The 26,228-nt window shown below is 42.6% G+C and overlaps 1 long non-coding RNA gene across 1 annotated transcript in view; it reads left to right on the top strand.

The window, feature by feature from the left end:
- LOC138752652 (uncharacterized) overlaps positions 1-26,228 on the top strand; it is a 102,017-nt gene that overhangs the window by 64,031 nt on the left and 11,758 nt on the right. The window lies entirely within an intron of this gene.

Raw genomic sequence — 26,228 nt, 5'->3', positions numbered from 1 at the left:
GCCTGCATCATTGCAATCTGTTTTCAATTAAGCCAACCCCACAGCAGTTTTTCTTCAACCACCTCCACTTCCATAAAACTATTATTGTCTTGTTGTCCCTGAATTCCACTTAAGCAGTGGAAGACCATGTGCAATAAGCATCCCACTGCTCAGGTGGGCTAAATATTGATTGTTTATTTCTGATGTTTATTTCCTAAACTCTGCCATGGAGAATGGCTAATGTTTTGCCTTTATTTAAAAAGGCTGGAAGGACAAGTCAGGAAGTTTAAAATCAGTCATTGGCAAGTTACTGGAGAGGTTTCTGAGAGGTAGGATCTTCAGCATTCGGAAAGGCAATGACTGAGGATGCAGAGAAGATTTATAAGGATTGGAGGATGTGTCTTATGAGGCAAGGTTAACCGTGCTAGGCCTTTTGGAGTAAAGAAGGTGACTTACTTGAGGTCCACAAGATTATGAGAGACATAGATAGGTTGAACAGCCAGCATCTTCTTCTCAGAGAAACAGTCACAAATACCAGAGAACATCTGGATAAGGCGAGAGGAGGGATGTGTAGGAGAAATATCGGGTAAGTTTTTTCGCACAAAGGGCAGTAAGTAGTTGGAAAGTATTGCCAGGGGTGGTGGAGGAGGCTGGTACAATTGGGATATTTAAAAGACTCCTAGACAGGTACATAGATGTATGATAAATAAAGGGTTATGGGTCTGAGGTAGGGAAGGTTTCAATTGTTGAATAGATTAATGAAGGTCGGCTCAACATCGTGGGCTGAAGGGGCTGTACTGTGCTATAATGTTCTATGATTAGGGATAGTCAACATGGCTTTGTGGTTGGAAAAGGTACTACATTTAGAATGTAACATACATGAAATTCTTGAACTTTTGTCGACAGTAAAGCAGACAGGGAGTTCCCACTTTGTCCAGTGCCCCTCACAGAAACCTACAGCACCTGGTGTTCCTAAGCTGTCTCCCCTCCAAGTACTGACCAGGCCTGTGCCTGCTTAGTATCCCTGATCAGACAATCCCAGGTGTATTTAAACTATTAAGTGCTGGAAATCATATCTCACAAATTTGATTTTTTTTAAGTGTTATGTTGCACATCAACAATAACAGAAATTCACCAGGAGACATTATTTTCTTTTAAAACAATATATTTATTATTAATTATGAATAATATAACATCTTAAATTTACCACAACTATGCATGAATATACACGTGTGCATGTAAGATACCCAAGCCATTGTAGCTTAGGTACAATTCTGGAAAGTCATTCCCAAAGTTCAGTATTAGAAATCTTTTCTTGAAACTCGGACTTTTAAACTGATTCCTAGAAGTAATCACGAAGGAGGTGGGAGAGACTGAGTGAATGAACTGCTGAAAACTCACGAATCCTTGTCAGGTCTCTTGCTGAGAAAAATCCTTTTGGATGAATGGTTGTCACAACCCCCCTTTTTCTTGCATGGGGAAAATGAAATGAGTGACTTCCACATGGCTTCCAAAACCCAAGCATGGATCAGTTGAAATGACTATCACCTTGGTCACGATTCGATGCAGCAATTCTCCTACTTCCTTTATGCAAATACGGGTCTATCAAAGTTGTTCAATAATTCCCCTGACAGGGAGAATCACCCAAATTGTCCATTTCACACACTCCACCTTCATGTTCATCAAATGGTTGGTAGTCAATTCGACAGACAAACTTGGACAATGTTTTGTTTGAAGTGACCCTCACAAGTGTTAGCTTGTACCATCTTGTGTTCCTTAGACTCCTTAATTCCATCAATAACCAATACCACTGGGGAAGGCTGTTCCTTGCTAAAAGCCAAGTTCTCAAAATAAGGTTTTAACATGTTGACATGGCCACTCTGCGTTTTACATCTCCAATCAGGGGTTCTAACTATATAGCTGACTTCATTCACCTTTGATTCTATCTCGTACGGGCCTGAAAATTTTGCTCTAAGTGGATTGTAATTTGTTGGGAAAATGATTAACACTTTATCCCCAAGTTTAAAAATTCTGGCCCAAGACTTTTTATCATACCAGACTTTCATTTTGCTTTGAGCTAATTTACAGAATTTCTGCAAACCAACTTTAAACTTTGAAACATAATCTAACAAATTCAACTGCACATCCTCATTAACTCATTGTTCCTTCATCAACACTAAATGTCCTCTCACTTGATGTCCAAACACCAACTCAAAAGGGTTAAAGCCAAATGATTCTTGTACAGACTCTCTCACTGCAAACAAAAACAAATGGACACCTTCATCTCAGTCCTTCTCATTCTCAAAACAATAGGTCCTTATCTGTTTTTTTTAGGGTTGAATGGAACCTCTCCAAGGCTACTGAGATTCTGGATAATATGCAGATGACCTGATTTGCTTAGCTCCCAATTTATAAACTATCTGCTGAAATAGCCCTGACATGAAATTACTTCCCTGGTCTGATTGAATCTCTTGGCAAACTGACTAAAGTGAAAAGTTTTATAAGAGCTTTTGACACAGTTTTATCTTTAATATTTCTAGGTGGAACTGCTTCTGGAAACCTGACATGACAATTAACAAACACTGATTCCAGCTTTTGTCTTGGGCAATGGGCCAACACAATCCACAATAACTTTGGAAAACGGTTCATCAAAAACCAGAATCGATTCTGATTGGGTTTACCCACAACCTGACAGATGTGACATGTGAGGCAAAATGTCACAACATCTTTTCATAAACTAGGCCAATGGAATTGTTTCATAATCTTATATATAGTTTTCCTTATACCAAGGGTGTGCTATGGGCCAAGGTTAAAATTTAATCCCTATAAGCTTTAGGAACTACACTGCCCATTTTTCATTGGCAGGGATATCAGGTGATCTCTACTTCTTCATTAACACGCCTTCTTTGAAATAATAGCCAACTAACTGGCACCTTAACTTCATCATCAGAGAGAGCCTTATCTCTCACTTCAGTAAGATCGGGATCTCTTTTTTGTCCCACTAGAAACTCTTTTCAGCATAATGACAAATCTTTACACTCAGGTTTAACACTAGAACTCTGGCCCAATAAAGAAGGAGGTAAAGTCTTTGAGTGATGTTTTGTGCTAGCACAGATTGTCCCTGTGAAATCAGTCTGCACAGGACTATCTGGCAAGCTTTTTAGCTATAGCTCAAGGCTGGATATATATCGGAATCTGTCTTTGTCTCATCAATGACTGGCTTAGCTGTCAACTGCACCACAGGAACAACTTGCCCCTCTGTAAGGTAATTTCCTAATAACAACGAAACTCCCTCCACTGGTAAACTTGATTGGATCCCAATCATAACAGGTTCATCAATTAATTCTGATGTCAACATTATCCTGTGCAGAGGTATCGATTCGGGATCATCCCCCAGATCTTGAATTAAATTTATTTCACTCATGGCAGTTTCTTGGCTAAACTCAAAATACCGTCGTACAAGAGTGACTGGGCAGCCCCAGTATCTCAAAGGATTTTCACTGTCACTTGAGGTCACCCTTCCCTTACTGAAACCAATCCATCTGACACAAAATATTTGAATTCATCCCTAATGTTATCAGCAGATCTAGAATATTTTTGGTTTCTATTTGTTTAATCTCTTTGGATACATGCATCTGGTGCTGCTTCCTTTTCTTTTTTTATTTCAGTACAGAACAATTTGCTATCATGTGACCAGGTTTCTTACAATAGTGCCAAAGGGGACCTGAAGATTTTTCCTTTTCTTGCTTCCATTCATCTTTGTCCCTAGCAGTACTTCCTGATTTATTTTCTAACTTATTTGGATAGTTCATATTACTCTTTTGGAAGGTTTCGGTACAAATGGAACTCTGTGGGGTAAAGCATACTCATCTGCTAATTTAGAAGATTCTTGCCAAGTTTCCACTCTCTTTTTGTCTAAATATGCTTTAATGTCATTAAGAACTCATCTTTTGATTTCCTTCACTAACACCATGTAGAGCGAGTCGAAAGAACCAAAGACTTGTTGATCCAAACCAAGGCTTTTATTAACTAAAAGACTGGAGCATATCACAAGTAGGTCGACGAATCCAGAATGACCTGTCTAGCTAGGAGCAATCCTTTAAGACCTGCCAATAGGTGTGGCTACACTCTCAGCTAATCACAGTCATCCTACACTACAATCTGTACATATGCACATTGGTGATAGAATCTGTACTATCACATGCACCCCTTCTTTGAGAACTGACCCCAGGGTGGATGGAGGTTAGGGGCTGTACCAGTCAGGGGGCCTAACCATCTGGCGTGACCGGCATGGTGCTGGGATTGGGGTCGCCGGAGTCGTGTCGATGGCAGGCTCATAGGGTGTGGCCACTGCTTCGCTCAATTCCCCAACATCATTGTCGACAGTCTGGCCTGAGCTGGTGGGGTGGTGCTGGTCCCTCTGTTCAAGCACATGACCTGGTGTAGAAGGAATAGGAGAAGGTTGGGTTAAAGGCACTGCTGTGCCTGATCCGGCTTGGGCTAGGACCCTTACCGAGACTGTGTCCTCCCGCCTGTCTGGGTACTCAACCTAGGCATGATGCGGGTTCGTATGGAGCAGAGTCACTCAGTCAACCAAGGGGTCATTCTTTGAGTACCGGACGTGGTGTTGTAAGAGGACCGGACCGGGAACCGTGAGCCACACCAGTCTGGTCGTTCCTGATTTGGATTTCCTCGGGAAAGATAACATCCTTTCATGGGGGGGTGGCATTGGTCGTGGAGCATAGGAGGGAGCGGATGGAGTGTAGGGCACTAATGAGCACGTCCTGCAAGAGAGAGGTGGGGAGACCTTTGGACTGGAGGGCAAGTGTAACCGCTTCCCATACAGTGGCATTCTCTCTTTCGATGCGCAATACTGCGTGGGTTATAGCTGGTGGTCCTGCTTGGTTCAAGCACATGACCTGGGTGCTGCAGAAGGTACTGCCGCAGTTCTGCGCTCATAAACGAGGACCCCCTGTCACTGTGGATGTAACTGGGGTACTCAAAGATGGCAAAGATGCTGTGCAGGGCCTCTATGACTGAGGAGGCAGTCGTGTCCGAGCAGGGCACAGCGAACGGGAAGCAGGAATACTCATCTATGGCCGTAAGGATGTAGTTGTTATGGCTGGTCGACGGTAGGGGCCCCTTGAAGTCTACGCTGAGACACTCAAAGGGGCAGGTGGCTTTGATGACGTGGGTGTTCTCCGGACAGAAGAAGTGGGGCTTGCACTCAGCACAGACCGGGCAGGCTTGGGTCATGGAGCGAATCTCCTCGACCGTGTAGGGCAGGTTGCGAGCTTTGACAAAGTGCGCGAACCTAGTGACCCCTGGATGACAGAGCTCCTCGTGGAGTCTCTGCAGCCTGTCCAGTTGGAGAGCATATCTGGCGGGTCGTTGAGTTTACCAGGCCGATACAGTATGTCATAATTAAAGGTGGAGAGCTCGATTCCCCACCTGGTGATTTTGTCATTCTTGATCTTACCTCGCTGGGTATTGCTAAACATGAAGGAGACTGTGCATTTGTCGGTCAGCAGCGTAAAGCGCCTACCAGTGAGGTAGTGTCTCCAATGACATACTGCTTCAACTATGGCCTGGGCCTCCTTCTTGACAGAGGAATGTTGGCTCTCAGGACCTTGGAGGGTTCTGGAGAAGAAGGCAACCGACCAGCCGGCCTGGTTCAAAGTGGCTGCCAGTGCAAAGTCGGATGCACCACTCTCAACTTGGAACAGAATGGACTCGTCGATGGCGTGCAGCGTTGTACCAGCGATGTACCAGCGATGTCCAATTTGATGCGGTAAAAGGCCGCTCTGGCTTCGGTTGACAGGGGGAAGGAGGTGGTCTTGATGAGTGGCCGTGCTGAGTGTGGAACCCATTGGGAATAGTAAAAGAATAAGCCCAGGCAGCATCTGAGTGCCTTCTGGGTGTGAGGGGGGAGGGGAAAGTCCATGAGGGGACACATGCGGTCAGGATCCGGCATGACCACCCTGTTCTCCACCACACAACCTAGAATTACGAGCCGAGTGGTCCGGAAGACACTGTTGTCGAAACTGTAGGTCAAGTTCAGCCGAATTGCAGTCTGAAAAAATTTCTCAAGGTTGGCATCATAATCCTCCGTGTCATGGCCGCAGACACTGCTGACCGGGGACCCACCGCCGCTACCGACTGGTAGACATTGTCCAGATACGGGAAAGTAGCAGTCAGCCCATTCTGGTCCACCATCCAGTCCATTTCCCACTGGAAGACCGCGTCGCCATTTGTGACCCCAAAGGGTACCCTGAGGAATTGATACAGCCGCCCATTCGCTTCGAAGGCCGTGAACGTTTGGTCTTCTCGGCGGATTGGGAGCTGATGATAGGCCGAACGTAAGTCAGTGGTGGAAAATACATGGTATTGGGTGATCTGATTCACCACATCTTTGATCCGTGGGAGGGGGTACGCATCCAGAAGCATGAAGCGGTTGATTGTTTGCCTGTAGTCAACCACCATCCGCAGCTTCTCCCCGTTTTTAACAACCACCACCTGGGCCCTCCAGGGACTCGAGCTAGGTTCGATAATGCCCTTGTCCAGCAGTCTGCACACCTCGCTTGTGATGAATTTCCTGTCTTCATAACTATATTGCTGACTTTTGGTGGCCACAGGCTTCCAGCCAGGGATGAGGTTTGTGAAAAGTGTGGGCAGAGCAACTCGGAGGGTGGAGAGACTACAGGTGAGGCCCTGGGGCATGGGGGTGGATGGCTTGGACTCCCAGTGGCAGGAGGTTTCCGGGGTGGAGTGGTTACAAACAGAGAGTGGAGCATGAGGCCCCCCAAAGTGCAGGGAAATGGTTCGGAACTGACACTGAACATCCAGTCCCAGCAGTGCAGGGGCGCACAGTTGGTGAAGGACTAATAGGTTGAAGTCTGTGATCGTGATGCCCTGGACTTATAGGGTTGCCACGCAGTACCCCTTTACCCCAGTCGAGAGCAATCTGGTCGCCAATGAAATTCTCTGTGTAGTGGGGAGAATAACTAGTCCGCAACGGTGGACCAGGTCTGGGTGGATAAAACTGTCAGTTGACCCCGAGTCAAATAAGCAATTGATATAGTGTCCATGCACTTTAATCAGTTCCATTGGGGGAAGTCCTGGTCGAGGGTTACTGATGCAGAGATTTGTAATGGGAACAGTGGAATCCTAGATGATGATGTCATGCAAACAGTTGGGCCTGAAGAGACACCGTCGAGGAGTTGGTGTTGCTGCCTGCAGCCTGCTGGGGGTGTCAGCCAGCCAACAGTAAGTGTTGGGGGTCGCTGCTTGCTGTCGGCGGTGGGTTGGTCAGTCGGGCGGTCGGCGGCAGCGGGTCCCTGGTCGGCAGCATTGGTGGGTACCTGGTCGGTAGCGTCAGTCAGGTCGGCATGTCCCCGGTCGGCAGTGTTAGTGGGTACCAGGTCAGTAGCGTTGATCGCAGTTGCGGGTACTGGGTCAGCTGCCTCGGTGGTGGCGGGTCCCCAGTCGGTAGCGGCGGTGGGGCCCCGGTCAGCAGTGGCGGCGGGTCCCTGGTTGGCAGTGGCGCGGTGATGGCGGCGGTGGGCTCAGCGGTGATGGCGGCGGCGGGTCCCTGGTCGGCACATTGAGGTCGGGGCTAGGACCTGGTCGGAGTTTGCTTTGTGAGGTAGGGTGAAAGTCATCACGGCGAGGGTGGGTTGTACCTTCTGCGCCTGGCGTCTCCCCGTGCCGTCAGGCGCTGCTGCGCGGTGGAGCCCTCGCTCTCATTAGATGAGAGCTCTGAGGAAGAAGTGTTTGAATTGGAGGGTGACGATTGGGCTTCACACAACGGTTGCCATTTTGGAGCGATAGATTACAGCAAAGTGGCTGTTTTTAAGGCACTTCTGGCACCTGGCTTTTCTCGCCAGGCACTGGGACCTACAGTGCTTGTTCCTCCCGTAGAAATAACACTTTGGGATTGCATCGGGTAGCGTAACGGCAGCCGTCAGGCTGTCGGAGTGCCGGGGGGTAGTAGGGGAGGGGGAGGGCCTCCTATTCACATCAGAGCGTGGGATCCAGCCCCGAGAGTACATGTCCATACTTAAGACCGCAGCTTCAGATTGTCTCAGATTCTTCTAACTCCCCCTCTCCAAACTTTCGTACTGCTATAAAGTGTTTTAGAATTCTCTGGATCTCATCCTTTTTCATAGATAGTTTTACTGCAACAAGTTCCAACCTTTGGGCAATAACCACCAACTCATCCTTTTTTGCCCTCTGCAAACCCACAGAGGATGGCAATTTTATAAATTCATCAATATCCATTGCTGCTGTTTTCCCACACACACAAGAATCCGCTTGGCTTTCAAAAAAGGAATTTAACCAATAAAATCAAATATCAATCGATCAATAAGTTCTAATTTTGGTCATATTCTGGGTGATCCCCCAATTTGTTACATCGCAGACCAGCAACAATAGAAATTCACCAAGAGACTTATTGTTTTTCTTTTAAAACAATATATTTATTCATTGTGACAGAATATAGATATGTTTTTGGGAGATAAATTGGGGCAGGGTTTTTAGTGTAGGTTACATACAAACACTCTAAAACAGATCTTATTTAAAATACTGAAGCTCTGCTCATGTTAGACATGTTGGGGCCAACAATCTTTGCAGAAGCTTTGGAGACTGCCAAAGAGACTTCACTAATGGATTGTTGTTTGCAAAAAGGCAACAGATGAAAGCTTGTCAGAGCTACATTCTGTCTGGAGTAAAACTTGCTGTTCCAGGAGGGTCATGTGGTTTTGCAAGCAGAGAGAGAGTAAAACAGGTTTTTTCACAGTGTCCATATTCTTTCATTCCCTGCCTGTTTAAATGCCTCTTAAATATTGCTATCTTAAATATCTGCTTCTACCACCTCCCTAAGAACACTTTCCAAGCATCCACCATGCTTGGTGTTAAAAAAAAGTCTTACAGATCACTTTCAAACTTTCACTCCTCACCTTAAATCTATTCCCTTTAGCATTTGACATTTCCATCCTGGGGTAAAAAAAAAACCCACTGGCTATCAACTCTACAGTATATTCTCGTGTAATCGTCAAATTATTTGGCGGCCGGGGCCTAGGAGAGAATCTGTGGCCAGGGTGTGGGAGGGCAGTTGGATCGGCAGGGGGTTTGGGCATTGAGAGCTCGAATGGACAGGCAGCTGAGGTGACGGTTCATGGTCAGGGCAGCGGGAACTCGGATGGGTGGGCAGTCAAGGCCAAAAAAGGAGGGGGGGTGTGATAGTACAGATCTATCACCAATGTACATAGTGTATATAGTTACTGTATCTAGACTGTGCTTACAGTGATTGGCTGAGAGCTAAGCCACGCCTATTGTCTGGGCCTTAAAGGATTGTGTCCCTTGCCAGGTCGGATCATTCCGGACTGGTCAGCCACCTGTGAAGAGCTCCTGTCTTTTGCTAATAAAAGCCTTGGTTTGGATCAACAAGTCTTTGATTCTTTCGACGAGCTCTACAGGGGGTCAAACTTTACACTGGTCATATGAAAATCTGATTTTTGGGCCAAAAAAGGCGAGATCGACAATTACACGGTATCGACAATGACACAAGTATATTTGATATCAATAGTATGCATCTCAGGATTTTATGTACTCAATCAGGATGCATCTTGGCCTTCAATGCTCCAGAGAAAACAATCCAAGCTTATCCAACCTCTTCTTATAGTTAATATTCTCCAAACCAGGCACCATTTTGATGAATCTCTCTTTGAGTCATGGAGTCATACTTTTGGAGTCATACAACATGAAAAGACAGTTTGATCCAAATCTTCCATGCCGGTGAGGTGCCTTTCTCTGCTGGTCCCATTTTCCTACATTCCTCTAAACAATTCCTAATCATTTACATGTACCTGTCTCAGTAAAGCTCCAGACCCAAAATGTTGGCTGACCCTTTCTCTCCATAGATAGTTCCTGACTCTCCACTCTGATCTGGATCACCAAGACAAGAACAATACATACTTCATCGACTACAGCTGAGCTTTTAACACCAGTGCTAGTCAACAAACTCTAAAACCTGGGCCTCTGTATCTGGATCCTTGACTTCCTCATTGGAAGACCACAGTCAGTATGAATCAGAAACAGCATCTCCTCCTCACTGACAATCAATAAAGGCGAACCTCAAGGATGCATATTTAGCTCACTGTTCTATTCACTCTACAGCCATGTTTGTGTGCCAAGGCACAATTCAAATACCATCTACAAATTTGCCAATGACACCACGGTTGTTGGCAGTATCACGGACTCCAATGAGGAAGCGTACAGGAGTGGGATCGATCAGCTGGTTGAGTGGTGTTGCAGAACTAAGGAGTTGATTGTGGGACTTCAGGAGGGGGAAATCAGGAGAATATAATCCAATTCTCATCAATGTATCAGCAGTGGAAAGGGTGAAGAACTTCAGATTCCTGGGTGTCAAAATCTCCAAAGAACTATCCTGGGACCTCAATGTCGATGCAATCGTGAAGAAGGCTCGCCAGTGCTATACTTCATTAGGAGTTTGAGGAGATTTGTATGTCACCAATGACTCTTGCAGGTTTCTACAGGTGTACCGTGGAGAGCATTCTGATTGCTTGCATCACTGTCAGGTATGGAGATGCCAATGCATCGGACAGAAACAAACTACAGAGGTTTGTTAACTCAGCCAGTCCTATCAGTCTTCACTTCATCAAGGATATCTACAAGAGGTGGTGTCTTAAGAAATCAGCTTCTTTCCTCAAGGTCCCTCACCATGTCCTCTTCACACTGCTACCATTGGGGTGGTTCAGGAGCCTGAAGACAAACATCCAGCAGCACAAGGAAAGCTTCTTCCCCTCCACCATTATATTTCTGAATGGATAATGAGCCATTGACATTACCTCACTTTCTTTTCTTTTTCACTCACTTATTTATTTTAAATGTAATTTATAGTAATATTTGCACTGTAATGCTGCCGCAAAACATCTAATTTTGTGACATGTTCATGACAATAAATTTTGATTATGATTCTGACTTGCTGAGTCCCTCCAGATCCTCATTATTTCCTCAAGATTCCATCATCTGAAGTTTCTTTTGTCTCCAGTTTACGACTCCACTGCAAACTTTCTTCCTTGTATGCCTACTTTGAAGAGGTTTTCCTCTTCCCTCTGATGGGACTTATGTAAACTTCTCTCAAAATGCTTCAACTCCCCCCCCCCCCCCCCCCACCACCATTCCAGTACCTCATTTATGTCTAAGGAAGATACAAAAATCTTTGGCAGGGTACCAGCAATGAATTTCCTTGCTATCCATAAAATCCTTGGATACACTTGGTCTGGCCCTGGGAATTATCCACCTTTATATGCCACATGATCATACACACCACTTTTGTAATCTTTTTCATCCCTGAATTCCCTTGCTTCCAAGACCTTCTCCATGATAAGTACAGAGCTCGTCCATCTCCCGGCTTCCACACACACACTGACCTTTCATGGGATAAATTATATCTCTAGTTATCCTTTTAGTCTCTAACATTCTTTGAGAAGAATTAACTTTTACCTTATCTGCCAAGAGTACCATCTCCCCTTTTGTCTTCCTCATTTCTTTCTAAAGTTTACTCCTGCATCTATTGAGACTCTTGAAAGGATTTAAATGATCCAATCTGCCTATTCCTGACATATATCTTCTTTTTTCTGTCCAAGAGCTCAATATTTTGGACCATCTCTAAAGTTTCCACATCCTTCCTCACTAAAGTTTTACAGAACTACACCATGACTTCCCAACTTTTATACTCATTGTCCCAAAAGATAAAGGCCTTAAGCCTTCTTGACCACCTTATCTAGTGCCACTTTCAAGGAGCTATGGAGTTGCACACAAGATCCCTCTCCAAATAAATGCTTCTAAAGGTCCTGCCATTTAGTTTGTACTTACCTTTCACAATTGAAATCCCAAGGTGTAATGCATTACAATTGCCCAGCTTAAACTCTATCTGCCATTTCCCTCCTCGTATTTCCAGATCCTGCTGTATCCTTTAACAATCTTCTATATTATTCAAAGCTCCATCAATTTTTGTATCATCTCCAAACAGGCCACCTAAGTTTTTATCCAAATATGCATATCACTGGGTCTTCAGAGGACCTAGAACAGATCCCTGCGGAACATTACTGGTCACAGACCTCCTCTCAGAATAACATCCCTCCACCACTGACCTTTGCCTTCTATGGCCAAGCCAATAAATGGGGACATTTATCTTGGAACAATAAATCAGTCTGCTGCTGGACATCACTGTTGTTCTAGTTCAATATAGATCACAAGAATAATAAAAGAATCAAGAATCTCACAAATTACATTGATTAGAGAAGAACACAGAGCCAAAAAATTACCTGTGAAATTAATGGAATTCTGCATCTTGCAGTGACTGCCAAGAATTGGATTTCTAACATTATTTTTATGCCAGAAATTGCTGGAAATATACATTGATAAGAGCAGCATAAATTTAGCACTATAAATAGCTGAAACAGAGCTCAACACTTGAAAAGAGGCAAGCAAGTAACATTTGAAATGATCAAAACCTAAAAATTACTAATTGTTTAACCTTTCAAAGCTTCTTTACACATCAGTGGAAAATGTTTTGCACCTATACCTCATTGCAGAAAGATTTTTGAAAATAGAATTGAATTGTTTCTTGCTTATTTATCATATATGCTGCAGTGAAAAGCTTCATTTTGCGTGCCATTCAGACAAGTCAATCTTTTCTTGAATGCAACAGGTCGTACAAAGTTTCAAAAGCGTGCGGGAAATAGTATTATAGAGAAAAAGTTCATTTAAAACAGGGCAAGGGTAGCATCATTTTACCAATGAGATGTCCATTCAGAAGTCTGATAACGACATGGAAGTCTGTTCATGCTTGTTTTCAAACCAATGTATCTTTTACCTGATGGGCAAGGGTAGGGGGGGGGAAGGGGTGTAAACAGTGTTGTTCTTTAATATTTTGTCTACTTTCCCAAGGTACAGGAGGGATAGATGGAATCGATGGAGGAGAACTCGATTTGCATGATGGGCTGAGGTGCAGTTTTATGCAGTCCTGGATAGACCAGTCTCAATACCAAAGTGTGTTGCATCTAGACAGGATACCTTTTGATGGTCCATTGAGAACATTTGGGAAGAGGCATATGTTAAATTTCTCTAGGCTTCAAAAGAAGTATAGGAGATACAAGACAATGCAGATGCTGGAATCTGGAGGAACAAACAATGTGCTGGTTGAACTCAATGGGTTGCAAAAGAGAATCATCAACAGTCTGGATCATTATGCCAACTATCTCCCCCCTGGCCTCTCAGTCTTGGGGAAGGTTTCTGACCTGAAACATTGACAATTCCTTTTCTCCCATGGTGCTGCTGCTGAATCAATCCATTCCTCTAGAAGATTGGTTTTTGCTGAGGAAATAGAAGCATTTGCATGCCTTCTGAGCCTTACTGTCAACATGGTTAGACCAGTGGGCAGAGCAGACTAGGGGCAGAGCAGACTAGAGGCATGTCAAGAAGCATGGGAGGGCTTGAAAGTTCGACTGCATTTGCTTTAATGCAAGGAGACACAGGCAAGACAGGTGAGCTTAGATCATTAATCAGCACTTTGAATTATGAGATCACAGTCTCCCACTAGTTTAGGCACATACAAGAATATACATGATGTAGGAGAGTATGTGAGGAAATTGGAAGGGCCAAAAAAAAAACCATAAAATATTATTGGCAGGTAAGATTAAGGAGAATCCTAAGTCAATTTAGGAGCAAATGGGTGTCTCAAAAATATTGCTGGTAATATTTAATCCTCAAAACATAAAGCTTTTCAGACAGATGAGACACAGTCATGAAACACAAAAACAACCCCATTTTCCTGCATTTTACCCATATCCCTTGAAAATTTCCTACCCATATCCAAGTTTAATTCCATATGTCATTCCTTGGCCCACTTTCACAATACATCTAGATCCTGCTGTAATCCTGTAGCATGGTTAGTATAGAGGTTACCACAATGTTATTACAGTACCAGCGACTCAGGTTTGAAACCAGAATTGTCTGTTAGGAGTTTGTACATTCTCCTTGTGTCCACATGGGTTTTCTCTGGGTGTTTCAGTTCCAGTTCCAGTTTCCTCTCACTATCCAAAGACAAATTGAGTGCATTTGGGTGACATGGGCTTGTGGGCTGGAAGAGAATTTTAGCATGCTGTATCTCTAAATCAATAACCTTCTTAACTGGCCCCATACTGCCAGGTTTGGTGTCTACCCCAAACTTATCAATGATAACAACATTGTCATCCAAGTTATTTATATAAATGACAAACAACTATGGACCCAGTACTGATCTTTGCAGCACACCACTAGCCACAGGCCTCCAATCTACATAACAACCTCCACTGCCATCCTCTGTCTCCTACCATCAAGCCAATTTTGTATTCAGTTTGCCAGCTCACCCTGAATCCCATGTGATCTCTGACCTTCCAGATCAGCCTATACCATGTGGGACCTAGTGCAAGGCCTTGATAAAGGCCATGTAGATAGCATCTACCACTCAGCAATCTTTTGGATCACCTCTTCAAAATAATCGTTCATGAGACATAATTTCCCATGTAAAAAAAACTAAACTGCCTATCTCTGATTAGTCCTTGTGTTTCCATATGCATGTCGATCCTGTCTCTCAGGATCTTGTCCTGTAACTTAATCACAGTTGACATTAAGGTTCCCTGGCTTGTCCTGACAGCCTTTTTTAAATAAAGGCACCACACTAAGCAACCAACAAATTTTGGCCAATGAGAGATCAAGATAAGCAGGCAGAAGGAAGCAGAAGTGTCAACATGAGGATGGAGCTACAGAGTACACCATGAAGCAGACAATGAGTCAAGGTCTATTAGATGGGATTCTTTTTTGAAGATTTCCCTTAGGTTCACTGATCTAGTGACAAAATAGACAGGAGCTTGTGTGCTGTGAACAAGACTCCAGGATGGTACTTGCCCCTTAGGTGCCAGGGTCAAGGATGTTTTGCAAGCAATTGCACAACATTTTCAAAGGGCAGATTAAGCAGCCAAAGGTTGTCCACATTGGTACTAGCAACATAGGTAGAAAGTGGGATGAGATCCTGCAGAGTGAATATTGGGAATTAGGCAGAAGGTTAACAAGGCAGGACCTCAAGGGTAGTAATCTCTGGATTACTCCCAGTGCCGCATGTTGCTGATATTCTAAATAGAAGAATAGGCCAGATGAATGTGTGCGTGATGATCTGTACCTGCAGTAGATTTCAATCTGTTTGGGACAAAAATGGACTGTACAAAAGGGACAAGCCATACCTAGACTGAAGGGGGTCAAGATTTCTGGTGCTACCCACAAAGGTTTAATCTTGTTTGCAGGGGAAGTGAGATGCAAAGCAAGAGTGTGGCTGATGAGTAAGTTGATACAAATTTTGAAGTGAGCATGTTCAGTTCACAGAATTGGGAGGAGCAAGACAGAGAACGGGGAAGGACAGAGATACTAAGCTGTATTTATTTTAATACAAGAAGCTTCATAGGTACATCAGATAGATAGCTGCACAGGATTGGGACATTATAGCGATTATAGAAACATAGTTGAGGGATTGACAGTTCGGTGTTCCAGGGTACACATGCTACGGATGTGATAGAGGTAAAGGTAGGAAAGCAGGAATTGTATTTTTGATTAAGGAGAACATCATAGGATCGAAAATATTCTTGGTGGATGAGGGGAGATCGTAAGAATAATAGGCTTGTAATAGAAGTTGATTTCAACTGCCCTAATATTTAACTAGTATTCAGAGCTTGGGTGGGGTGGAATTTGTTAAGTATGTCAAGGAAATTCAGGCAACTGGGGGAGTCACGTGATGGAGTAGTGGCTGGTCGGGTGGAACTAGCCCTCTCCAGAGAAAAGAAAAAAAAAGTGTGAAAAAACAGAGCTCAATAAACATAAAATACAGGAAGAGAAAGATAAAGTTACAGAGAAGAGACAGAAGATGGGACCCAAAAGAGAAAAAGTAAGAATAACAGAGAAAAGGGAAGAAGGAAAATCACTGGAGAAGAAAGAAGGCCCTACCTGCACATCGGAGCAGAGAGCCACCATGGAGAGGAGCGGCCGATCTCCGGTGTTGGTGAGTCTCCAGAGGAGCGGTGTCCTCCCGACCGGTGGACTTCAAAAATAGCTCTCAGAGCCAAGAAGAGGTGCCCAACTGCACATGCGTGAAGAGTTGTGCTTGCGCAGTGCGCAAGTAAAAGAAAAGGTTAACGCCAGCTGGAGGGGAACTCAGCTGAAGAGCGGCCAGCTGAGAGACGCCAAGTATTGGGGCGGTCGGCTGGGGGAAGTAAACAAGAAAGAAGAAGAGTGGTGAGAAAGAGAATGAAGGGCTGGAAGAGGGTGAGCAGCAACGGGGCGACCGACAGGGGTCAACCTGCGGCAGGAGGCCCAGCAGTGGGTTGACCTGCAGCGGGAAGCCCAACAATGGGTCGACCTGCAGCAGGAGGCCCAACGACGGGTTGACCTGTAGCAGGAGGCCCAACAGCAGGAGACACAGCAGTTGGAGGCTCAGCAAGGATACAGAAGCAGCTCACCAGAGAAGGATGAAGATACACAGATACAGAGAAGAGAAGAAAATGACACACACATAGATACAGACACAGAAGAGGAGGAAGACCAAGAATTTCAAAGGAAAGAAGAAGGTAAAATAGAAGGCCAAAGTTTAGATAAAGCCTTTTTCGAAGAACAAATGAGATCATCAAAAGAAAAATGAAGACAGAGTGCAAAGCTTAGAGTTGGTCATGACTGAAATGGGGAAAAGAGTAGAAAATGTGGAGGAACGAGAAGCTACTGTAGAAATGGAGATAAATGATTTAAGATGGAAGTTGGAAGAGAGCGAAAAAAAATTAAAGAGACACAAGATTTATTGTCACAAAAAATTGACGTATTGGAAGACTACAGTAGGCGAAACAACATAAAAATAGTGGGCCTGAAAGAAGGCAAAGAAAGGTCAGATATGAAGGAATTTATAAAAGGATGGATCCCGAAGGTGCTGGGAGCGACAGATTCACATGAAGAAATCAAAATCGAAAGGCCGCATAGAGCACTAGTGCCGAAACTGCCACCACATCAAAAACCGAGATCCATAGTGGTAAAATTTCTAAGATATACGACAAAATAAAACATACTGGAGCAGGCAAGAAAGAAGGTTAGAGAAGACAATAAGCTGTTGGAATATAAGGGACAAAAAATATTTTTTTACCAGGGTTCAAACTTTTAAAGAAGAGGAAGGAATTCAACACGGTGAAAACAATCTTATGGAAGAAAGGGTATAACTTTATATTAAGACATTCAGCAGTACTCAAAGTATTCATTCCTGGGGAACGGAATAGACTGTTCTTAGACCCAAAGAAAGCTCAATAATTTGCTGAACATTTGCAGGACAAAAGAGAGGAAGAGGAGTGACAAGAAGGATGAAAATATACAAATATGTAAAAATATAAAGTATAAAGTATAAAAATATAAAGTAGATAATGTATATATAAATATTTAAAGATGGATAAGAGAAGGGGAAGAAGGAATAAAAAGAGAGAGAGCTTTGTTATAAGTAGAGGAAAATAGTGTTCTCTGGGGGGGCTGGGGGGAGAATAATGGTCACTGCGAAATCGGTTGACGCTTGCGAGTAAATTTGCAAACCGAATGGAAAGGAGAGTTGTGGTTGCCGTCAAGGGACAAGGGGCAATCCAAGGAGGGGAGGTTCATTTGAGGTTAAAGGGTTATTGCTTGTGGGGATTGTTGGGGTAATTCATGTCTTAAGTGCATTGTCATATATTGAGATTAAAAAGGAAAACTTAAAATCAGTAATGGAAAAAAGGAATGGAGGTGGTGAAGAGGCAGAATAGTGAAAATAAAGATATAAGATGGCTACGTTGGACTATATGACTATAAACATTAATGGAATATATAACCAACTTTAAGTGTATCCCATTGGGAAAAAAAATCACATATAATTTAAAAGACAAAGTTACAACGTTTGAAAAAGCTTGGGAACCATATATGGAACATAACAGAAAGAGCAGGCCTAGGACCACCACCACCTAAAATGATAACAAGATAAACACGATCAGATTTAATGTGAATAAGTAGATGATACATTTTTTGTTTGTTTTCCTTTTGTGTAAAGATATTGTTTTATTGTATTTTATATGTTCAATATTTACTGTTTTTGGAGGGAGTGGGAAGGGGGAAGGGAAGGATGGGGAAAAAAGAGAAAATGTCACTGTGAATATTTAAAGAGATGCATCTGTAAATATATTGAATGATATGGTTCATAGTGCGATAAACAAAGAATTGCAAAAAAAAGGAAATTCAGGCAATTGGACATTGCCCTGGACCTCCTCTTGGAAAATGAGGTAGAGCATGTGGTTGAAATGTCAGTTGGGGAGCACTTTGGAACCAGTGGCCATAATTAATTAATTATTATTTTTTTAAGTCCAGTGTTAAAGTATTAAATTGTGGCAAGGCTAATTTTGATGGAATGACACAGAAACATGCAAAGGTTGACTGGGAGTATATGTTCACTGAAAAAGGCAAAAGGGAGGCTTTTACAAGTAAGATTGGGAGAATTCAGGGCAGTATGTCCCTTGTTGAGTGAAGGACAAGACTGGCAAGATGAGGTAACTGTGGATGACAAAAGATTTTGAGGCTTTCGTCAGGATAAAGAAAAAGGCATATGTTAATACAGACAGCTGGGATCAAGGCAATAACCTAAAAAGGAAATCAGAAGGGAAAAAAAGAGGATATGATGTATTCTTGGTAGATATGATAAAGGAGAATCCTAAAAAAAAATCTATGTTTATTAAGAGCAAAATTATAATGAGGGAGAGAATAGAGAGAACCTTTTAAGGATCAGTGGCGTGCGGAGCCACAGGAGATGGTCAAGATCTTAATTTTTTTTTCATTGGTCTCTACCATGGAGAAGGTCATGAAAGCTAGAGAATTTGGGAAGAGAATAGTGATGTCTTGAAACACATCTACATTACAAAAAAGTGATCCTCATGGACATAGAAATGCGTAAATCCACAAGGGTCTATCTAAGCACAGCTCAGAACATTGTGGGAAGCTGAGGAAGAAATTACAGAGGCCCTGCAAAGAAATCTATATGTTCCTTTGAGGTACCAGAAGACCAAAGGGTGACTAAAGTTGAACCTTTATTTAAGGCAGGCTGCAAGTACAGAGAACTACAGGCTGCTGAGCCTAATGTCAGTGTTGGAAACTTACCGGGCTAATTCTAAGAAATTATTTGTCTCCAAGCTGCTTGATTAATCCATTGAGGGAACTAAATATACTACCACGGTATTCTTGTGAGTCAGTGGGGATGTTACATATTTTCAATGAGGCTTTGAGAACATCCTTAAATTGATTCTCTGTTCACCTGATGGAGTACAGTGCCTGTTCTCTGGCTTTCAGATGATGTGATCTACATGTCAGTTCCAACAGAGTGTAATGCAGGTTCCAGTCTTGGCGAAATAAACTAAGAGAGAGCTCATTAATATTGTTATTTTATCCTGTTAATTTATTTTGGAGGATTTTTCAGAGACAACTTTGAGATGTTTGCTTTTTTTTGTCTAAGACTCCAAAGTGTAAAAGTTGGGAGGCTATGTTGCATCTTTGAAAACACTGGTTAGACCACACTTGGAGTATTGTATGCAGTTCTAGTTACCAAACAATAAGAAGGATGTGGTTGTGCTGAAGTAAATGCAGAGAAGAATCGCCAGGATGTTGCCTGAATGGAGGACTTTGGTTAAGGTGAGAGATTAAACAGTCTGGTTTGTTTTTCCTGGAGTGAAGAAATTGATAGTGGTATATAACAGGTGGCATGGTTGGTGTAGCGGATAGTGCAATGCCTTTACAGTGCTAGCGATTGGGACCAGACCTGGGTTCGAATCCTGTCTGTAAGGAGTTTGTATGTTCTCCCTGTGCCTGCGTGGGTCTTCTCCGTGGCTGCAGTTTCCTCCTACCCTTCAAAATATACCAGGGGTGTTGGTTAATGGGGTGTAAATTAGGCGGCACAGACTCATAGGGCCGAATTAGTGTTACAGTGCTGTATGTCTAAATTTAAAATTTAAATTCTAAAAAATTTTAACTATGAGGGTGAAAAGTAATTTTCCAATAGTAGGAAAATCAAATATGAGGCCATAGGTTTAAAGTACATTTGAAGAAGTTTTAAAGGAGATCACAGAGTATGGTGGATATTGTTATCATTGGAGTTGGTGTGAATCAGAAATAAGAACCACATTTAAAGGATCTTTAGGGAGCCACTTAAACAGGAAAGGTATCGAAAAATATTGACCCACTGTGGGTAATTGGGGTCAGTGTAATGGGCAAAAAGGCTGCAGTGGATGTTAGCACCAAAGGGCTTGTTTCTGTTCTGGACTCATCTTTGATTCCATACTTCTAAATATATTTCTGAATGGTTTGGAGGTTTCTCTTTTGCACAGATCTCTACCTCAGGAGGTCAATCGGGTATGAGAGACTATGAATTGGATCATTAAAATAAAAAAGCCTTTGTGCTCACAGATCGGAGGGATGCTTAAATGTAGATAAAAAAGACTGCAGATGGGTAAAGAAGATAATATGTGGCATCAGATAAGGGAGATGAAGGTTCTTGATTAGCCAGGGCATCAAAGGTGGGGAGAAGGCCAGGCAGTGGGCCTGAGTAGAAAAATGGATCAGCTCATGATTAAATGGCAGAGCAGACTCAATGGGCTGAAGAGCCTGTTTCTGCTCCTATGTCTTATGATAGTCAGGGGAGGTATGGGGGGGGGGGGGGGAATATAGGAGACCAATAGGTTTTTGTGTGGTTAAATGGAACCTGGTGGGGAAGGAGATAGAATGTGGATGCCGGGGTGGGGGGGGGGGTGGAGGGTGGGGGGTGCTGGTGAGTGTTTGCAAACGAGGTTAAGGGAACCTGGGTGGATCAGAAGGAGAGAGAAAGGATACAGTATTACCTGAAATTGGATAAAACAATGTTCATGGGCAGATTGCATAAATGTCAGAGAAAAAAGCAAAATACTACAAATGCTGGAAATCGGAAATAACACAAAAAATGGCTGAAATTTTCTATAGGTCAGGCATGATCTGCAGAGAGGGAAACATAATTAATGTTTCAAGTCAATTATATCAAAGAGGACTGGAACTCACACTTTTGAACTTAAAGGAATGAGGTCTTCCACTCAGACAAACTTAACGCACTTGGAAAATTTTGTTCAGTTCTGGTCAAGAAATGATGTGGATGCAATAGCAAAGGCGCAGAGGAGATTTACAAGTATGTTATCTGAATTGGAGAGCATACCTTATGAGGATAGGTTGAGTGAATTTGGTATTTTCTCCTTGGAGCTATGGAGGATGAGGTGTGATCTGATAGAGGAGTACAAGTTGATAAGAGGCATTGATCATGTGGATGGCCAGGCTTTTTCCTTGGGCTGAAATGGCTAATATGAGGGGGTGTAATTTGAAGGTGCTTGGGAGAAAGAACAGGAGGGATGTAAGAAGTAAGTTCTTCACACAGAGTAGTGAGTGCATGTAGGATCTTTTAAAAGACTGTTAGGACATGGAACTGAGAAAAATGGAAGTTTTTGCAGTCGGTACATTCTAGGCAGTTGTTGGAGTAGGTTATTAGGTCGGCTCAACACTATGGGTCAAAGACCCTGTACTGCATTGCAGATTTCTATGTCCTATGTTTGATAGATTCATACCTCATCCATTTTGCCAATAAATTTATGGGAGAGGCAAGATCACTTCATCAGTTTACACATTTCAAGAATTCTTCTGTCCACACTTATTGCTGAAATTTGCATCTCCTTTGGGGTTTTTTCTACCATACGCTGTCACAGTGTGAAAACATATGGGACTTTTCAAAGGATCTGCGTCAGTCTTCACATGAACCTGAAGTGAATACTGTTAAAACAAGACAGGCTGAAAATAGCAATACATAAAACAGGGGATTAAACTGCAGTCTGACTGCTAAAATCAATGAGTCAATCTGTAATCTGTGCTGACAATCAACTGATTACACATTTAATTAGTTAAATAACACTTGAAATTTAATTTAAAAGGGGCACATTAACAGAGCGGATAACACAGATAACATAGCAGAGGATTCTGATTTTGCAGCAGGAAACATTCATTAATTTCAGAAGTAAAACCAGTTGAAAAATGGTTTATAAATTACATGGTAAAACATGGAAAAATGAAATAATATCAGAAAAAATTGAAAGAGGAGCTTGAACTTGTTAAATCCATGCCAAGGAAGTCTTGATGAACGTTCTGGACCAAAACATTGACAGTTTTTTTTCTAATGCTGTTGCTACTTGGCCCAGAGTTCCTCCAGCAGATTGCGTTGAGGTCCAGGTTCAAGCATCTGCAGTTTACTGTGTGTCTCAAGGAAGTTTGATCTACAGATTGTTTTTCTCTGAAATATTAATTGAAAGAAGTAAGAGAGACAATATACCAATGATACAATTCATCCTGTTGTATGACAATACATTCATGTTAAATGAAGCAGACGCTGAACATGTATGGCAATTAAAAATAGGAAAATTGTAAAGCATTGTGGATCATCAGCTATAGTAAAAAAATCTGCATCACCATGTGTATCCTCACGGCTCAGCAATAACCCTCTCTCTACCATTATAATGAACCCAAAGGAACAATCCCTGGTTCATAGGTTCACAAATCATGCTGGCTGCTGGCACAGAAGATAGCCAATCAACCTGTCATGTTTGTACCCACTTCCTACCATAGGAGATCTCAAGTTCCACCCTTCGCCATTTCTTCATGGCCTTGCAAATAATTCACTATTTTATTTAATTTTAATCCCCCTCCAAGAAAGTAACCCCTCAGGCCCCTTTAAATCTTTCCTCCCCCACTTCAAACCTATGCCCTCTAGATCTGCACTCCCTTATCATGTGTAAAAAGCTGTGACCCAAGTCTCTCATATTTTTATATACATCAGCCTTCTCTGCTCCACAAGAAATGGACCAGTCTATCTGGGCTTTCCTTGCTCACTCAAACCCCCTTGCCCTTGCAACATTCTTGTGAATCTTTTCTGCACCCTTTCCTGATTAAATAACATCCTTTTTCCAAATGGAACCTGTCTCCTCCACAGTAGTGTTCCACTGGCATCAATGCTGGGACCTTGTTCTTCATAGAACCATAAAGCCATAGAACACTACAGCACAGAAAATAGGCCTTCTAATCTGTGCTGACCATTGTTCAGCTCGTCCCAATAATCTGTTTCCATTCCATAACCCTCCAGATCTCTCCTATCCATGTATCTATCTAATTTATTATTAAAACTCAAGATCGAGTCTGCACCCACCACATCAGATGGTAGCTTATTCAACACTCCCACAACTCTCTGAGTGAAGAACTTCCCCCCTAAACCTTTCCCCTTTCACCCTAAAGCCATGTCCTCTCGTATTTATCTCTCCAAATCTGAGTGGAAAGAGCGTACTCGCATTTACTCTGTCTATGGCCCTCATAATTTTGTGAACTTCTATCAAATCTCCCCTTATTCTTCTTTGTTCCAAGGAATAAAGTCCTAATCTATTTAATCTTCACCTGTAACTCTATCCTCTGCAACTGCAAGGACCTCCCAGTGGCCAACCACTTCAATTTCACACCCCATTGCATGCAGATATGTCTGTCCATAGCCTCTTGTACTGCCAGGTTGAGGCCATAGGTAAAATGGAGAAACTACACCTTATATTGTCAGTCTCCAATCAAACAGCATTAATAACAACCTCTCTATAATTCAGTTACCCCTTTCCCAATTTTCTCGCCTTCCTTCATCACCTGATTGCTTCCTCTAGCTGCCCAGCCCCTACACTTTCTTCTATCAGAGGGAATCTTTCTCAGCCCTCTGCCTCCGCCCCATCACCTCTCGTTTCTTCCCATCTCCCACCTATATCACCAACTAATCTGTATTCTCCCCCTCCCCCCACCCCTTCTTGATTCATCTGCCTGATTTTCGGCAAACCAGAAGAAGGGCCCAGGCCGGAAACATTGACTGCCTTTTGTTTTTCGTGATGCTGTGTGACATATTGAGTTTCTCCAGCACTTCTGTGTACTGCACAAACAAAATAATGTTGCCCTTACTTCACTCAAACTGATATCTCGTGTGACACTACTCTGCATACTGTGTTTTACTCTGTTGTATTTATGTATGGATAGAGTTGCTGGACTTTCACTGTACCTCAATGCACATGACAATAAATATAAATTTGAACTTGAAATCTTGAAACTTGTTTTGACTGGAGTGCTGGAGGCCGAGGGTAACCAGATAGAGGTTTATAACTTTCTGAAAGGTGGAAGTTGGGTAGATTGTGAGAATCTTTTCCCAGGGCAAAAATGTCAAATTTCAAATATATTGCTCTCATTCTACTTTCAAGTCAACACAGTCATTTTCAGAGTCGTTGTTAGTAATGACACTTGTAAACTTAAACAATTGTATAAAAGACAAGCACAATTTCAACATAAGGGCTGTTCACAGGATGTCTCTTTAAATGTGTCTTCAACGTTTTCACTTGAGCATGGGGCTCTCATAGGTGAAAAATGACATGCAATATTCTTGGTGTAATGGAAAGTACACCCATTTTTTTTCAATAATGCATAAAAATGTCCTTGCAAAAATAGCTGAATATATCCCTTTATTTGTAACTAGTTCTATATACAGATTGTTGTCAAATGTCATTTATCAAACAGAAGTGTCAGGTGGATTTGCCATTTTGAGAATGCCTAGCTCCATTTAAAGAACAAATTATTGTTGAAAATAGGGAAGCAGCTGAATTGAGTTCAGTCCCAAGAAGAAGAAAATATGAATATACATTAAAACACAGGGAAATATAATTTTCATATCATCATATATAGTTTGGTCCATCACAGATTGTTATTGATTGACCACTCCATCTCTGGAGGTGCTGTGCTTGTGCCTGTGAATATGATAGCCATGTGAAAACACTGGCTTGCTCCAATTCGCCCAAGAGATCAGGCTTGATGTCTAAGTTCTTTAGCAACAAAGCAACATTTCTCACCATGCAGGAGGAAACATATAGATTTATAGAGAACTCTAAGTACCGTATGTCACGTGCTCTAAGTACCGTATGTCACGTGCTCTAAGTACCGTATGTCATGTGTTCTAAGTACCGTATGTCACGTGCTCTAAGTACCATATGTCACATGCTCTAAGTACCGTATGTCACGTGCTCTAAGTAGCGTATGTCATGTGATCTAAGTACCATATGTCACGTGATCTAAGTACCATATGTCATGTGCTCTAAGTACCATATGTCATGTGCTCTAAGTACTGTATGTCGTCATGTGCTCAATTGTGTGCTTCCATTTAAGAGTGAGGGAGAGAGAGAGCAAGAGAGTAATGAGGTAGTAAGTGAATCTGTCACACAGGGAGAGAATGAGCAGATTGCCTCTTTGGGAGAGTGAATAAATGAGGTGGGGGAGTGGAGAGTGGGTTTAAGATTTGGTATTAGATTTATTTATTTTTGTCATGTTCGGAGATACAGTGAAAAGAATGCCATTCAGCGGCTAGCAAAGAGCTGCCATGTTATTTTATCTTAGAGAGAAAGAAAAAGAGAGGGAGAGAAAGAAAGAAAGAGAGGAAAGGAGTGGAGGAAGAGAGGAAAGAAGGAAGGGTGACTGAGGGAAGATAAACTTTGAGGAAACAATTTCAAGTGAGTGTTTCCAAGAAACTGTATTTGTGAGTTTGTGTTTCTCGCTGTTGAAGCAGATCAGGAAAGGCCTGTATTTATTGGCATTGCTGAAGTGCAGTGAACTCTCAGCTAGAACAATGTTGAGATATTCCCATGGTGATGGTTTCATGTGATTTAATTATGCCAAGATGAAGATGATTGGAGCCATCCAATGGAAATGGAACTTGCGCTTTTTCTATTCCTACTTTCAAATCTACTTGGCCATTTTCAAGTGATTTAATTTAACAGTCATCAGCAGGAAACTGTGAAATATAGATAAAGTGACAATGTAGAACAGGCAGGATGACAGGCAACTCAGAAGGGAACCTAGAGCTGATGGTGTTCACTATCTCAGTTGTCAAGTCAGTGAGTAGAAACAGCTCACCGTGCTGACCCATCAACATCTTCTCCTGATTTCACCACCACTGGAGAAGTCAGCCTTCAGTCAATGTGATTCAACAAATGGCTGAGAACTTCGACCCATCAAAAGCACTGGGATTAGAC

This window comes from Narcine bancroftii, chromosome 2, assembly GCF_036971445.1.
Source record: "Narcine bancroftii isolate sNarBan1 chromosome 2, sNarBan1.hap1, whole genome shotgun sequence".
In the NCBI taxonomy this organism is placed as follows: domain Eukaryota; kingdom Metazoa; phylum Chordata; class Chondrichthyes; order Torpediniformes; family Narcinidae; genus Narcine; species Narcine bancroftii.
The sequence above is the reverse complement of the archived record's forward strand: the minus strand, read 5'-3'. Positions and strand labels throughout refer to the sequence as shown.